Consider the following 14,151-nt stretch of genomic DNA (forward strand, 5'->3'; position numbering starts at 1 on the left):
ACGTTGATGTTTTGAAATGGAATCCTTTTTCTTGGTTTTGAACAAATATGGTCTTAGCTATGAAATTTGAATCCTCTAGTTTGCAAGGTTCTTCTGCTTACGGCTATTCCACCCTTAGAACGTCTGATCTCAGAAGCTACCTAGGGTTGGGCCTGGTTAGTACTTGAATGGGAGAGTGTCTGGGAATACCAGGTGTTGTAAGCTTTTCCAATCCTGCAACCAATTAAAGCTTACATTTCCATGTTATTTACATCTTTTGCACAAATTTGTAGTTGAAACTCTTTTGTGTTGTAAATGTTGATGTGTTGAAATGGAATGCTTTTTCTTGGTTTTGAACAAATATGGTCTTAGCTATGAAATTTGAATCCTCTAGTTTGCAAGGTTTTTCTGCTTACGGCCATTCCACCCTTAGAACGCCTGATCTCGTCTGATCTCCGAAGCTACCTTGGGTTGGGCCTGGTTAGTACTTGAATGGGAGACTGTCTGGGAAAACCAGGTGTTGTAAGCTTTTCCAATCCTGCAAACAATTAAAGCTTACATTTCCATTTTTTTACATCTTTTGCATAAATTTGTAATTGAAACTCTTTTGTGTTGTAAATGTTGATGTGTTGAAATGGAATGCTTTTTCTTGGTTTTGAACAAATATGGTCTTAGCTATGAAATTTGAATCCTCTAGTTTGCAAAGTTCTTCTGCTTACGGCCATTCCACCCTTAGAACGCCTGGTCTCGTCTGATCTCAGAAGCTACCTAGGGTTTGGCCTGGTTAGTACTTGAATCGGAGACTGTCTGGGAATACCAGGTGTTGTAAGCTTTTCCAATCCTGCAAACAATTAAAGCTTACATTTCCATGTTATTTACATCTTTTAAACACAAATTTGTAGTTGAAACTCTTTTGTGTTGTAAATGTTGATGTGTTGAAATGGAATACTTTTTCTTGGTTTTGAACAAATATGGTCTTAGCTATGAAATTTGAATCCTCTAGTTTGCAAAGTTCTTCTGCTTACGGCCATTCCACCCTTAGAACGCCTGATGTCGTCTGATCTCAGAAGCTACCTAGGGTTGGGCCTGGTTAGTACTTAAGTGGGAGACTGTTTGGGAATACCAGGTGTTGTAAGCTTTTCCAATCCTGCAAACAATTAAAGCTTACATTTCCATATTATTTACATCTTTTGCACAAATTTGTAGTTGAAACTCTTTTGTGTTGTAAATGTTGATGTGTTGAAATGGAATGCTTTTTCTTGGTTTTGAACAAATATGGTCTTAGCTATGAAATTTGAATCCTCTTGTTTGCACGGTTCTTCTGCTTGCGGCCATTCCACCCTTAGAACGCCTGATCTCGTCTGATCTCCGAAGCTGTCTAGGGTTGGGCCTGGTTAGTACTTGAATGGAAGACTGTCTGGGAATACCAGGTGTTGTAAGCTTTTCCTATCCTGCAAACAATTTAAGCTTACATTTCCATTTTTTTACATCTTTTGCACAAATTTGTATTTGAAACTCTTTTGTGTTGTAAACTTTGATGTTTTGAAATGGAATGCTTTTTCTTGGTTTTGAACAAATATGGTCTTAGCTATGAAATTTGAATCCTCTAGTTAGCAAGGTTCTTCTGCTTACGGCCATTCCACCCTTAGAACGCCTGATCTCGTCTGATCTCAGAAGCTGTCTAGGGTTGGGCCTGATTAGTACTTGAATGGAAGACTGTCTGGGAATACCAGGTGTTGTAAGCTTTTCCAATCCTGCAAACAATTAAAGCTTACATTTCCATGTTATTTACATCTTTTGCACAAATTTGTATCTGAAACTCTTTTGTGTTGTAAATGTTGATGAGTTGAAATGGAATGCTTTTTTAAACAAATATGGTCTTAGCTATGAAATTTAAATCCTCTAGTTTGCAAGATTCTTCTGCTTACGGTCATTCCACCCTTAGAACGTCTGATCTCAGAAGCTAACTAGGATTATGCCTGGTTAGTATGTGAATGGGAGACTGTCTGGGAATACCAGGTGTTATAAGCTTTTCCAGTCCTGCAAACAATTAAAGCTTACATTTCCATTTTTTTTACATCTTTTGCACAAATTTGTAGTTGAAACTCTTTTGTGTTGTAAATGTTGATGTGTTGAAATGGAATGCTTTTTCTAGGTTTTGAACAAATATGGTCTTAGCTATGAAATTTGAATCCTCTAGTTTCCAAGGTTCTTCTGCTTACGGCTATTCCACCCTTAGAACGTCTGATCTCAGAAGCTACCGAGGGTTGGGCCTGGTTAGTACTTGAATGGGAGTCTGTGTGGGAATACCAGGTGTTGTAAGCTTTTCCAATCCTGCAAACAATTATAGCTTACATTTCCATATTATTTACATCTTTTGCACAAATTTGTATTTGAAACTCTTTTGTGTTGTAAATGTTGATGTGTTGAAATGGAATGCTTTTTCTTGGTTTTGAACAAATATGGTCTTAGCTATGAAATTTGAATCCTTTAGTTTGCAAGGTTCTTCTGCTTACGGCCATTCCACCCTTAGAACGCCTGATCTCGTTTGATCTCAGAAGCTACCTAGGGTTGGGCCTGGTTAGTACTTGAATGGGAGACTGTCTGGGAATACCAGGTGTTGTAAGTTTTTCCTATCCTGCAAACAATTTAAGCTTACATTTCCATTTTTTTTACATCTTTTGCACAAATTTGTATTTGAAACTCTTTTGTGTTGTAAACGTTGATGTTTTGAAATGGAATGCTTTTTCTTGGTTTTGAACAAATATGGTCTTAGCTATGAAATTTGAATCCTCTAGTTAGCAAGGTTCTTCTGCTTACGGCCATTCCACCCTTAGAACGCCTGATCTCGTCTGATCTCAGAAGCTGTCTAGGGTTGGGCCTGGTTAGTACTTGAATGGAAGACTGTCTGGGAATACCAGGTGTTGTAAGCTTTTCCTATCCTGCAAACAATTAAAGCTTACATTTCCATTTTGTTACATCTTTTGCACAAATTTGTATTTGAAACTCTTTTGTGTTGTAAATGCTGATGTGTTGAAATGGAATGCTTTTTCTTGGTTTTGAACAAATATGGTCGTAGCTATGAAATTTGAATCCTCTAGTTTGCAAGGTTCTTCTGCTTATGGCCATTCCACCCTTCGAAAGCCTGATCTCGTCTGATCTCAGAAGCTACCTAGGGTTGGGCCTGGTTAGTACTTGAATGGGAGACTGTCTGGGAATACCAGGTGTTGTAAGCTTCTCCAATCCTGCAACCAATTAAAGCTTACATTTCCATGTTATTTACATCTTTTGCACAAATTTTTAGTTGAAACTCTTTTGTGTTGTAAATGTTGATGTGTTGAAATGGAATGCTTTTTCTTGGTTTTGAACAAATATGGTCTTAGCTATGAAATTTGAATCCTCTAGTTTGCAAGGTTTATCTGCTTACGGCCATTCCACCCTTAGAACGCCTGATCTCGTCTGTTCTCCGAAGCTACCTAGGGTTGGGCCTGGTTAGTACTTGAATGGGAGACTGTCTGGGAAAACCAGGTGTTGTAAGCTTTTCCAATCCTGCAAACAATTAAAGCTTACATTTCCATTTTTTTACATCTTTTGCATAAATTTGTAGTTGAAACTCTTTTGTGTTGTAAATGTTGATGTGTTGAAATGGAATGCTTTTTCTTGGTTTTGAACAAATATGGTCTTAGCTATGAAATTTGAATCCTCTAGTTTGCAAAGTTCTTCTGCTTACGGCCATTCCACCCTTAGAACGCCTGATCTCGTCTGATCTCAGAAGCTACCTAGGGTTTGGCCTGGTTAGTACTTGAATCGGAGACTGTCTGGGAATACCAGGTGTTGTAAGCTTTTCCAATCCTGCAAACAATTAAAGCTTACATTTCCATGTTATTTACATCTTTTGCACAAATTTGTAGTTGAAACTCTTTTGTGTTGTAAATGTTGATGTGTTGAAATGGAATACTTTTTCTTGGTTTTGAACAAATATGGTCTTAGCTATGAAATTTGAATCCTCTAGTTTGCAAAGTTCTTCTGCTTACGGCCATTCCACCCTTAGAACGCCTGATCTCGTCTGATCTCAGAAGCTACCTAGGGTTGGGCCTGGTTAGTACTTAAGTGGGAGACTGTTTGGGAATACCAGGTGTTGTAAGCTTTTCCAATCCTGCAAACAATTAAAGCTTACATTTCCATGTTATTTACATCTTTTGCACAAATTTGTAGTTGAAACTCTTTTTTGTTGTAAATGTTGATGAGTTGAAATGGAATGCTTTTTTAAACAAATATGGTCTTAGCTATGAAATTTAAATCCTCTAGTTTGCAAGATTCTTCTGCTTACGGTCATTCCACCCTTAGAACGTCTGCTCTCAGAAACTAACTAGGATTATGCCTGGTTAGTATGTGAATGGGAGACTGTCTGGGAATACCAGGTGTTATAAGCTTTTCCAGTCCTGCAAACAATTAAAGCTTACATTTCCATTTTTTTTACATCTTTTGCACAAATTTGTATTTGAAACTCTTTTGTGTTGTAAATGTTGATGTGTTGAAATGGAATGCTTTTTCTTGGTTTTGAACAAATATGGTCTTAGCTATGAAATTTGAATCCTTTAGTTTGCAAGGTTCTTCTGCTTACGGCCATTCCACCCTTAGAACGCCTGATCTCGTTTGATCTCAGAAGCTACCTAGGGTTGGGCCTGGTTAGTACTTGAATGGGAGACTGTCTGGGAATACCAGGTGTTGTAAGTTTTTCCTATCCTGCAAACAATTTAAGCTTACATTTCCATTTTTTTTACATCTTTTGCACAAATTTGTATTTGAAACTCTTTTGTGTTGTAAACGTTGATGTTTTGAAATGGAATGCTTTTTCTTGGTTTTGAACAAATATGGTCTTAGCTATGAAATTTGAATCCTCTAGTTAGCAAGGTTCTTCTGCTTACGGCCATTCCACCCTTAGAACGCCTGATCTCGTCTGATCTCAGAAGCTGTCTAGGGTTGGGCCTGGTTAGTACTTGAATGGAAGACTGTCTGGGAATACCAGGTGTTGTAAGCTTTTCCTATCCTGCAAACAATTAAAGCTTACATTTCCATTTTGTTACATCTTTTGCACAAATTTGTATTTGAAACTCTTTTGTGTTGTAAATGCTGATGTGTTGAAATGGAATGCTTTTTCTTGGTTTTGAACAAATATGGTCTTAGCTATGAAATTTGAATCCTTTAGTTTGCAAGGTTCTTCTGCTTACGGCCATTCCACCCTTAGATTGCCTGATCTCGTCTGATCTCAGAAGCTACCTAGGGTTGGGCCTGGTTAGTACTTGAATGGGAGACTGTCTGGGAATACCAGGTGTTGTAAGCTTTTCCAATCCTGCAAACAATTAAAGCTTACATTTCCATTTTTTACATCTTTTGCACAAATTTGTATTTGAAACTCTTTTGTGTTGTAAACGTTGATGTTTTGAAATGGAATGCTTTTTCTTGGTTTTGAACAAATATGGTCTTAGCTATGAAATTTGAATCCTCTAGTTTGCAAGGTTCTTCTGCTTACGGCCTTTCCGCCCTTAGAACGCCTGATCTCGTCTGATCTCAGTAGCTATATAGGGTTGGGCCTGGTTAGTACTTAAGTGGGAGACTGTTTGGGAATACCAGGTGTTGTAAGCTTTTCCAATCCTGCAAACAATTAAAGCTTACATTTCCATATTATTTACATCTTTTGCACAAATTTGTAGTTGAAACTCTTTTGTGTTGTAAATGTTGATGTGTTGAAATGGAATGCTTTTTCTTGGTTTTGAACAAATATGGTCTTAGCTATGAAATTTGAATCCTCTTGTTTGCACGGTTCTTCTGCTTGCGGCCATTCCACCCTTAGAACGCCTGATCTCGTCTGATCTCCGAAGTTGTCTAGGGTTGGGCCTGGTTAGTACTTGAATGGAAGACTGTCTGGGAATACCAGGTGTTGTAAGCTTTTCCTATCCTGCAAACAATTTAAGCTTACATTTCCATTTTTTTACATCTTTTGCACAAATTTGTATTTGAAACTCTTTTGTGTTGTAAACGTTGATGTTTTGAAATGGAATGCTTTTTCTTGGTTTTGAACAAATATGGTCTTAGCTATGAAATTTGAATCCTCTAGTTAGCAAGGTTCTTCTGCTTACGGCCATTCCACCCTTAGAACGCCTGATCTCGTCTGATCTCAGAAGCTGTCTAGGGTTGGGCCTGATTAGTACTTGAATGGAAGACTGTCTGGGAATACCAGGTGTTGTAAGCTTTTCCAATCCTGCAAACAATTAAAGCTTACATTTCCATGTTATTTACATCTTTTGCACAAATTTGTATCTGAAACTCTTTTGTGTTGTAAATGTTGATGAGTTGAAATGGAATGCTTTTTTAAACAAATATGGTCTTAGCTATGAAATTTAAATCCTCTAGTTTGCAAGATTCTTCTGCTTACGGTCATTCCACCCTTAGAACGTCTGATCTCAGAAGCTAACTAGGATTATGCCTGGTTAGTATGTGAATGGGAGACTGTCTGGGAATACCAGGTGTTATAAGCTTTTCCAGTCCTGCAAACAATTAAAGCTTACATTTCCATTTTTTTTTACATCTTTTGCACAAATTTGTAGTTGAAACTCTTTTGTGTTGTAAATGTTGATGTGTTGAAATGGAATGCTTTTTCTAGGTTTTGAACAAATATGGTCTTAGCTATGAAATTTGAATCCTCTAGTTTCCAAGGTTCTTCTGCTTACGGCTATTCCACCCTTAGAACGTCTGATCTCAGAAGCTACCGAGGGTTGGGCCTGGTTAGTACTTGAATGGGAGTCTGTGTGGGAATACCAGGTGTTGTAAGCTTTTCCAATCCTGCAAACAATTAAAGCTTACATTTCCATATTATTTACATCTTTTGCACAAATTTGTATTTGAAACTCTTTTGTGTTGTAAACGTTGATGTTTTGAAATGGAATCCTTTTTCTTGGTTTTGAACAAATATGGTCTTAGCTATGAAATTTGAATCCTCTAGTTTGCAAGGTTCTTCTGCTTACGGCTATTCCACCCTTAGAACGTCTGATCTCAGAAGCTACCTAGGGTTGGGCCTGGTTAGTACTTGAATGGGAGAGTGTCTGGGAATACCAGGTGTTGTAAGCTTTTCCAATCCTGCAACCAATTAAAGCTTACATTTCCATGTTATTTACATCTTTTGCACAAATTTGTAGTTGAAACTCTTTTGTGTTGTAAATGTTGATGTGTTGAAATGGAATGCTTTTTCTTGGTTTTGAACAAATATGGTCTTAGCTATGAAATTTGAATCCTCTAGTTTGCAAGGTTTTTCTGCTTACGGCCATTCCACCCTTAGAACGCCTGATCTCGTCTGATCTCCGAAGCTACCTTGGGTTGGGCCTGGTTAGTACTTGAATGGGAGACTGTCTGGGAAAACCAGGTGTTGTAAGCTTTTCCAATCCTGCAAACAATTAAAGCTTACATTTCCATTTTTTTACATCTTTTGCATAAATTTGTAGTTGAAACTCTTTTGTGTTGTAAATGTTGATGTGTTGAAATGGAATGCTTTTTCTTGGTTTTGAACAAATATGGTCTTAGCTATGAAATTTGAATCCTCTAGTTTGCAAAGTTCTTCTGCTTACGGCCATTCCACCCTTAGAACGCCTGGTCTCGTCTGATCTCAGAAGCTACCTAGGGTTTGGCCTGGTTAGTACTTGAATCGGAGACTGTCTGGGAATACCAGGTGTTGTAAGCTTTTCCAATCCTGCAAACAATTAAAGCTTACATTTCCATGTTATTTACATCTTTTGCACAAATTTGTAGTTGAAACTCTTTTGTGTTGTAAATGTTGATGTGTTGAAATGGAATACTTTTTCTTGGTTTTGAACAAATATGGTCTTAGCTATGAAATTTGAATCCTCTAGTTTGCAAAGTTCTTCTGCTTACGGCCATTCCACCCTTAGAACGCCTGATCTCGTCTGATCTCAGAAGCTACCTAGGGTTGGGCCTGGTTAGTACTTAAGTGGGAGACTGTTTGGGAATACCAGGTGTTGTAAGCTTTTCCAATCCTGCAAACAATTAAAGCTTACATTTCCATGTTATTTACATCTTTTGCACAAATTTGTAGTTGAAACTCTTTTGTGTTGTAAATGTTGATGAGTTGAAATGGAATGCTTTTTTAAACAAATATGGTCTTAGCTATGAAATTTAAATCCTCTAGTTTGCAAGATTCTTCTGCTTACGGTCATTCCACCCTTAGAACGTCTGCTCTCAGAAGCTAACTAGGATTATGCCTGGTTAGTATGTGAATGGGAGACTGTCTGGGAATACCAGGTGTTATAAGCTTTTCCAGTCCTGCAAACAATTAAAGCTTACATTTCCATTTTTTTTACATCTTTTGCACAAATTTGTATTTGAAACTCCTTTGTGTTGTAAACGTTGATGTTTTGAAATGGAATGCTTTTTCTTGGTTTTGAACAAATATGGTCTTAGCTATGAAATTTGAATCCTCTAGTTTGCAAGGTTCTTCTGCTTACGGCCTTTCCGCCCTTAGAACGCCTGATCTCGTCTGATCTCAGTAGCTATATAGGGTTGGGCCTGGTTAGTACTTAAGTGGGAGACTGTTTGGGAATACCAGGTGTTGTAAGCTTTTCCAATCCTGCAAACAATTAAAGCTTACATTTCCATATTATTTACATCTTTTGCACAAATTTGTAGTTGAAACTCTTTTGTGTTGTAAATGTTGATGTGTTGAAATGGAATGCTTTTTCTTGGTTTTGAACAAATATGGTCTTAGCTATGAAATTTGAATCCTCTTGTTTGCACTGTTCTTCTGCTTGCGGCCATTCCACCCTTAGAACGCCTGATCTCGTCTGATCTCCGAAGCTGTCTAGGGTTGGGCCTGGTTAGTACTTGAATGGAAGACTGTCTGGGAATACCAGGTGTTGTAAGCTTTTCCTATCCTGCAAACAATTTAAGCTTACATTTCCATTTTTTTACATCTTTTGCACAAATTTGTATTTGAAACTCTTTTGTGTTGTAAACGTTGATGTTTTGAAATGGAATGCTTTTTCTTGGTTTTGAACAAATATGGTCTTAGCTATGAAATTTGAATCCTCTAGTTAGCAAGGTTCTTCTGCTTACGGCCATTCCACCCTTAGAACGCCTGATCTCGTCTGATCTCAGAAGCTGTCTAGGGTTGGGCCTGATTAGTACTTGAATGGAAGACTGTCTGGGAATACCAGGTGTTGTAAGCTTTTCCAATCCTGCAAACAATTAAAGCTTACATTTCCATGTTATTTACATCTTTTGCACAAATTTGTATCTGAAACTCTTTTGTGTTGTAAATGTTGATGAGTTGAAATGGAATGCTTTTTTAAACAAATATGGTCTTAGCTATGAAATTTAAATCCTCTAGTTTGCAAGATTCTTCTGCTTACGGTCATTCCACCCTTAGAACGTCTGATCTCAGAAGCTAACTAGGATTATGCCTGGTTAGTATGTGAATGGGAGACTGTCTGGGAATACCAGGTGTTATAAGCTTTTCCAGTCCTGCAAACAATTAAAGCTTACATTTCCATTTTTTTTTACATCTTTTGCACAAATTTGTAGTTGAAACTCTTTTGTGTTGTAAATGTTGATGTGTTGAAATGGAATGCTTTTTCTAGGTTTTGAACAAATATGGTCTTAGCTATGAAATTTGAATCCTCTAGTTTCCAAGGTTCTTCTGCTTACGGCTATTCCACCCTTAGAACGTCTGATCTCAGAAGCTACCGAGGGTTGGGCCTGGTTAGTACTTGAATGGGAGTCTGTGTGGGAATACCAGGTGTTGTAAGCTTTTCCAATCCTGCAAACAATTAAAGCTTACATTTCCATATTATTTACATCTTTTGCACAAATTTGTATTTGAAACTCTTTTGTGTTGTAAATGTTGATGTGTTGAAATGGAATGCTTTTTCTTGGTTTTGAACAAATATGGTCTTAGCTATGAAATTTGAATCCTTTAGTTTGCAAGGTTCTTCTGCTTACGGCCATTCCACCCTTAGAACGCCTGATCTCGTTTGATCTCAGAAGCTACCTAGGGTTGGGCCTGGTTAGTACTTGAATGGGAGACTGTCTGGGAATACCAGGTGTTGTAAGTTTTTCCTATCCTGCAAACAATTTAAGCTTACATTTCCATTTTTTTTACATCTTTTGCACAAATTTGTATTTGAAACTCTTTTGTGTTGTAAACGTTGATGTTTTGAAATGGAATCCTTTTTCTTGGTTTTGAACAAATATGGTCTTAGCTATGAAATTTGAATCCTCTAGTTTGCAAGGTTCTTCTGCTTACGGCTATTCCACCCTTAGAACGTCTGATCTCAGAAGCTACCTAGGGTTGGGCCTGGTTAGTACTTGAATGGGAGAGTGTCTGGGAATACCAGGTGTTGTAAGCTTTTCCAATCCTGCAACCAATTAAAGCTTACATTTCCATGTTATTTACATCTTTTGCACAAATTTGTAGTTGAAACTCTTTTGTGTTGTAAATGTTGATGTGTTGAAATGGAATGCTTTTTCTTGGTTTTGAACAAATATGGTCTTAGCTATGAAATTTGAATCCTCTAGTTTGCAAGGTTTTTCTGCTTACGGCCATTCCACCCTTAGAACGCCTGATCTCGTCTGATCTCCGAAGCTACCTTGGGTTGGGCCTGGTTAGTACTTGAATGGGAGACTGTCTGGGAAAACCAGGTGTTGTAAGCTTTTCCAATCCTGCAAACAATTAAAGCTTACATTTCCATTTTTTTACATCTTTTGCATAAATTTGTAGTTGAAACTCTTTTGTGTTGTAAATGTTGATGTGTTGAAATGGAATGCTTTTTCTTGGTTTTGAACAAATATGGTCTTAGCTATGAAATTTGAATCCTCTAGTTTGCAAAGTTCTTCTGCTTACGGCCATTCCACCCTTAGAACGCCTGGTCTCGTCTGATCTCAGAAGCTACCTAGGGTTTGGCCTGGTTAGTACTTGAATCGGAGACTGTCTGGGAATACCAGGTGTTGTAAGCTTTTCCAATCCTGCAAACAATTAAAGCTTACATTTCCATGTTATTTACATCTTTTGCACAAATTTGTAGTTGAAACTCTTTTGTGTTGTAAATGTTGATGTGTTGAAATGGAATACTTTTTCTTGGTTTTGAACAAATATGGTCTTAGCTATGAAATTTGAATCCTCTAGTTTGCAAAGTTCTTCTGCTTACGGCCATTCCACCCTTAGAACGCCTGATCTCGTCTGATCTCAGAAGCTACCTAGGGTTGGGCCTGGTTAGTACTTAAGTGGGAGACTGTTTGGGAATACCAGGTGTTGTAAGCTTTTCCAATCCTGCAAACAATTAAAGCTTACATTTCCATGTTATTTACATCTTTTGCACAAATTTGTAGTTGAAACTCTTTTGTGTTGTAAATGTTGATGAGTTGAAATGGAATGCTTTTTTAAACAAATATGGTCTTAGCTATGAAATTTAAATCCTCTAGTTTGCAAGATTCTTCTGCTTACGGTCATTCCACCCTTAGAACGTCTGCTCTCAGAAGCTAACTAGGATTATGCCTGGTTAGTATGTGAATGGGAGACTGTCTGGGAATACCAGGTGTTATAAGCTTTTCCAGTCCTGCAAACAATTAAAGCTTACATTTCCATTTTTTTTACATCTTTTGCACAAATTTGTATTTGAAACTCCTTTGTGTTGTAAACGTTGATGTTTTGAAATGGAATGCTTTTTCTTGGTTTTGAACAAATATGGTCTTAGCTATGAAATTTGAATCCTCTAGTTTGCAAGGTTCTTCTGCTTACGGCCTTTCCGCCCTTAGAACGCCTGATCTCGTCTGATCTCAGTAGCTATATAGGGTTGGGCCTGGTTAGTACTTAAGTGGGAGACTGTTTGGGAATACCAGGTGTTGTAAGCTTTTCCAATCCTGCAAACAATTAAAGCTTACATTTCCATATTATTTACATCTTTTGCACAAATTTGTAGTTGAAACTCTTTTGTGTTGTAAATGTTGATGTGTTGAAATGGAATGCTTTTTCTTGGTTTTGAACAAATATGGTCTTAGCTATGAAATTTGAATCCTCTTGTTTGCACTGTTCTTCTGCTTGCGGCCATTCCACCCTTAGAACGCCTGATCTCGTCTGATCTCCGAAGCTGTCTAGGGTTGGGCCTGGTTAGTACTTGAATGGAAGACTGTCTGGGAATACCAGGTGTTGTAAGCTTTTCCTATCCTGCAAACAATTTAAGCTTACATTTCCATTTTTTTACATCTTTTGCACAAATTTGTATTTGAAACTCTTTTGTGTTGTAAACGTTGATGTTTTGAAATGGAATGCTTTTTCTTGGTTTTGAACAAATATGGTCTTAGCTATGAAATTTGAATCCTCTAGTTAGCAAGGTTCTTCTGCTTACGGCCATTCCACCCTTAGAACGCCTGATCTCGTCTGATCTCAGAAGCTGTCTAGGGTTGGGCCTGATTAGTACTTGAATGGAAGACTGTCTGGGAATACCAGGTGTTGTAAGCTTTTCCAATCCTGCAAACAATTAAAGCTTACATTTCCATGTTATTTACATCTTTTGCACAAATTTGTATCTGAAACTCTTTTGTGTTGTAAATGTTGATGAGTTGAAATGGAATGCTTTTTTAAACAAATATGGTCTTAGCTATGAAATTTAAATCCTCTAGTTTGCAAGATTCTTCTGCTTACGGTCATTCCACCCTTAGAACGTCTGATCTCAGAAGCTAACTAGGATTATGCCTGGTTAGTATGTGAATGGGAGACTGTCTGGGAATACCAGGTGTTATAAGCTTTTCCAGTCCTGCAAACAATTAAAGCTTACATTTCCATTTTTTTTAAATCTTTTGCACAAATTTGTAGTTGAAACTCTTTTGTGTTGTAAATGTTGATGTGTTGAAATGGAATGCTTTTTCTAGGTTTTGAACAAATATGGTCTTAGCTATGAAATTTGAATCCTCTAGTTTCCAAGGTTCTTCTGCTTACGGCTATTCCACCCTTAGAACGTCTGATCTCAGAAGCTACCGAGGGTTGGGCCTGGTTAGTACTTGAATGGGAGTCTGTGTGGGAATACCAGGTGTTGTAAGCTTTTCCAATCCTGCAAACAATTAAAGCTTACATTTCCATATTATTTACATCTTTTGCACAAATTTGTATTTGAAACTCTTTTGTGTTGTAAATGTTGATGTGTTGAAATGGAATGCTTTTTCTTGGTTTTGAACAAATATGGTCTTAGCTATGAAATTTGAATCCTTTAGTTTGCAAGGTTCTTCTGCTTACGGCCATTCCACCCTTAGAACGCCTGATCTCGTTTGATCTCAGAAGCTACCTAGGGTTGGGCCTGGTTAGTACTTGAATGGGAGACTGTCTGGGAATACCAGGTGTTGTAAGTTTTTCCTATCCTGCAAACAATTTAAGCTTACATTTCCATTTTTTTTACATCTTTTGCACAAATTTGTATTTGAAACTCTTTTGTGTTGTAAACGTTGATGTTTTGAAATGGAATGCTTTTTCTTGGTTTTGAACAAATATGGTCTTAGCTATGAAATTTGAATCCTCTAGTTAGCAAGGTTCTTCTGCTTACGGCCATTCCACCCTTAGAACGCCTGATCTCGTCTGATCTCAGAAGCTGTCTAGGGTTGGGCCTGGTTAGTACTTGAATGGAAGACTGTCTGGGAATACCAGGTGTTGTAAGCTTTTCCTATCCTGCAAACAATTAAAGCTTACATTTCCATTTTGTTACATCTTTTGCACAAATTTGTATTTGAAACTCTTTTGTGTTGTAAATGCTGATGTGTTGAAATGGAATGCTTTTTCTTGGTTTTGAACAAATATGGTCTTAGCTATGAAATTTGAATCCTTTAGTTTCCAAGGTTCTTCTGCTTACGGCCATTCCACCCTTAGATTGCCTGATCTCGTCTGACCTCAGAAGCTACCTAGGGTTGGGCCTGGTTAGTGCTTGAATGGGAGACTGTCTGGGAATACCAGGTGTTATAAGCTTTTCCAATCCTGCAAACAATTAAAGCTTACATTTCCGTGTTATTTACATCTTTTGCACAAATTTGTAGTTGAACCTCTTTTGTGTTGTAAATGTTGATGTGTTGAAATGGAATGCTTTTTCTTGGTTTTGAACAAATATGGTCTTAGCTATGAAATTT

General features: G+C 37.6%; 33 pseudogenes; all 33 read left to right on the forward strand.

Moving 5' to 3' along the window:
• The first annotated feature begins 389 nt into the window (after positions 1-389).
• Positions 390-508, forward strand: LOC140572744 (5S ribosomal RNA; annotated as a pseudogene).
• A 184-nt stretch (positions 509-692) lies between these two features.
• LOC140567256 (5S ribosomal RNA) lies at positions 693-811 on the forward strand (annotated as a pseudogene).
• Positions 812-998: 187 nt separating this feature from the next.
• LOC140566613 (5S ribosomal RNA) lies at positions 999-1,117 on the forward strand (annotated as a pseudogene).
• A 185-nt stretch (positions 1,118-1,302) lies between these two features.
• On the forward strand, positions 1,303-1,421 carry LOC140567620 (5S ribosomal RNA; annotated as a pseudogene).
• Positions 1,422-1,605: 184 nt separating this feature from the next.
• LOC140566052 (5S ribosomal RNA) lies at positions 1,606-1,724 on the forward strand (annotated as a pseudogene).
• A 765-nt stretch (positions 1,725-2,489) lies between these two features.
• On the forward strand, positions 2,490-2,608 carry LOC140570253 (5S ribosomal RNA; annotated as a pseudogene).
• A 185-nt stretch (positions 2,609-2,793) lies between these two features.
• LOC140573089 (5S ribosomal RNA) lies at positions 2,794-2,912 on the forward strand (annotated as a pseudogene).
• Positions 2,913-3,096: 184 nt separating this feature from the next.
• Positions 3,097-3,215, forward strand: LOC140572697 (5S ribosomal RNA; annotated as a pseudogene).
• A 185-nt stretch (positions 3,216-3,400) lies between these two features.
• LOC140573268 (5S ribosomal RNA) lies at positions 3,401-3,519 on the forward strand (annotated as a pseudogene).
• A 184-nt stretch (positions 3,520-3,703) lies between these two features.
• LOC140566266 (5S ribosomal RNA) lies at positions 3,704-3,822 on the forward strand (annotated as a pseudogene).
• Positions 3,823-4,007: 185 nt separating this feature from the next.
• LOC140570049 (5S ribosomal RNA) lies at positions 4,008-4,126 on the forward strand (annotated as a pseudogene).
• A 471-nt stretch (positions 4,127-4,597) lies between these two features.
• LOC140570254 (5S ribosomal RNA) lies at positions 4,598-4,716 on the forward strand (annotated as a pseudogene).
• A 185-nt stretch (positions 4,717-4,901) lies between these two features.
• Positions 4,902-5,020, forward strand: LOC140573090 (5S ribosomal RNA; annotated as a pseudogene).
• Positions 5,021-5,204: 184 nt separating this feature from the next.
• Positions 5,205-5,323, forward strand: LOC140571053 (5S ribosomal RNA; annotated as a pseudogene).
• A 183-nt stretch (positions 5,324-5,506) lies between these two features.
• On the forward strand, positions 5,507-5,625 carry LOC140572009 (5S ribosomal RNA; annotated as a pseudogene).
• A 185-nt stretch (positions 5,626-5,810) lies between these two features.
• Positions 5,811-5,929, forward strand: LOC140567352 (5S ribosomal RNA; annotated as a pseudogene).
• Positions 5,930-6,113: 184 nt separating this feature from the next.
• Positions 6,114-6,232, forward strand: LOC140566054 (5S ribosomal RNA; annotated as a pseudogene).
• Positions 6,233-7,292: 1,060 nt separating this feature from the next.
• On the forward strand, positions 7,293-7,411 carry LOC140572745 (5S ribosomal RNA; annotated as a pseudogene).
• A 184-nt stretch (positions 7,412-7,595) lies between these two features.
• Positions 7,596-7,714, forward strand: LOC140567257 (5S ribosomal RNA; annotated as a pseudogene).
• A 185-nt stretch (positions 7,715-7,899) lies between these two features.
• LOC140570050 (5S ribosomal RNA) lies at positions 7,900-8,018 on the forward strand (annotated as a pseudogene).
• A 471-nt stretch (positions 8,019-8,489) lies between these two features.
• Positions 8,490-8,608, forward strand: LOC140572010 (5S ribosomal RNA; annotated as a pseudogene).
• Positions 8,609-8,793: 185 nt separating this feature from the next.
• On the forward strand, positions 8,794-8,912 carry LOC140567621 (5S ribosomal RNA; annotated as a pseudogene).
• A 184-nt stretch (positions 8,913-9,096) lies between these two features.
• LOC140566055 (5S ribosomal RNA) lies at positions 9,097-9,215 on the forward strand (annotated as a pseudogene).
• A 766-nt stretch (positions 9,216-9,981) lies between these two features.
• On the forward strand, positions 9,982-10,100 carry LOC140570255 (5S ribosomal RNA; annotated as a pseudogene).
• A 479-nt stretch (positions 10,101-10,579) lies between these two features.
• LOC140572746 (5S ribosomal RNA) lies at positions 10,580-10,698 on the forward strand (annotated as a pseudogene).
• A 184-nt stretch (positions 10,699-10,882) lies between these two features.
• On the forward strand, positions 10,883-11,001 carry LOC140567258 (5S ribosomal RNA; annotated as a pseudogene).
• A 185-nt stretch (positions 11,002-11,186) lies between these two features.
• Positions 11,187-11,305, forward strand: LOC140570051 (5S ribosomal RNA; annotated as a pseudogene).
• Positions 11,306-11,776: 471 nt separating this feature from the next.
• LOC140572011 (5S ribosomal RNA) lies at positions 11,777-11,895 on the forward strand (annotated as a pseudogene).
• A 185-nt stretch (positions 11,896-12,080) lies between these two features.
• Positions 12,081-12,199, forward strand: LOC140567622 (5S ribosomal RNA; annotated as a pseudogene).
• A 184-nt stretch (positions 12,200-12,383) lies between these two features.
• Positions 12,384-12,502, forward strand: LOC140566056 (5S ribosomal RNA; annotated as a pseudogene).
• Positions 12,503-13,267: 765 nt separating this feature from the next.
• LOC140570256 (5S ribosomal RNA) lies at positions 13,268-13,386 on the forward strand (annotated as a pseudogene).
• Positions 13,387-13,571: 185 nt separating this feature from the next.
• Positions 13,572-13,690, forward strand: LOC140573091 (5S ribosomal RNA; annotated as a pseudogene).
• Positions 13,691-13,874: 184 nt separating this feature from the next.
• On the forward strand, positions 13,875-13,993 carry LOC140567614 (5S ribosomal RNA; annotated as a pseudogene).
• Positions 13,994-14,151: the final 158 nt, after the last annotated feature.

This window comes from Salminus brasiliensis, chromosome 11, assembly GCF_030463535.1.
Source record: "Salminus brasiliensis chromosome 11, fSalBra1.hap2, whole genome shotgun sequence".
NCBI lineage: Eukaryota > Metazoa > Chordata > Actinopteri > Characiformes > Bryconidae > Salminus > Salminus brasiliensis.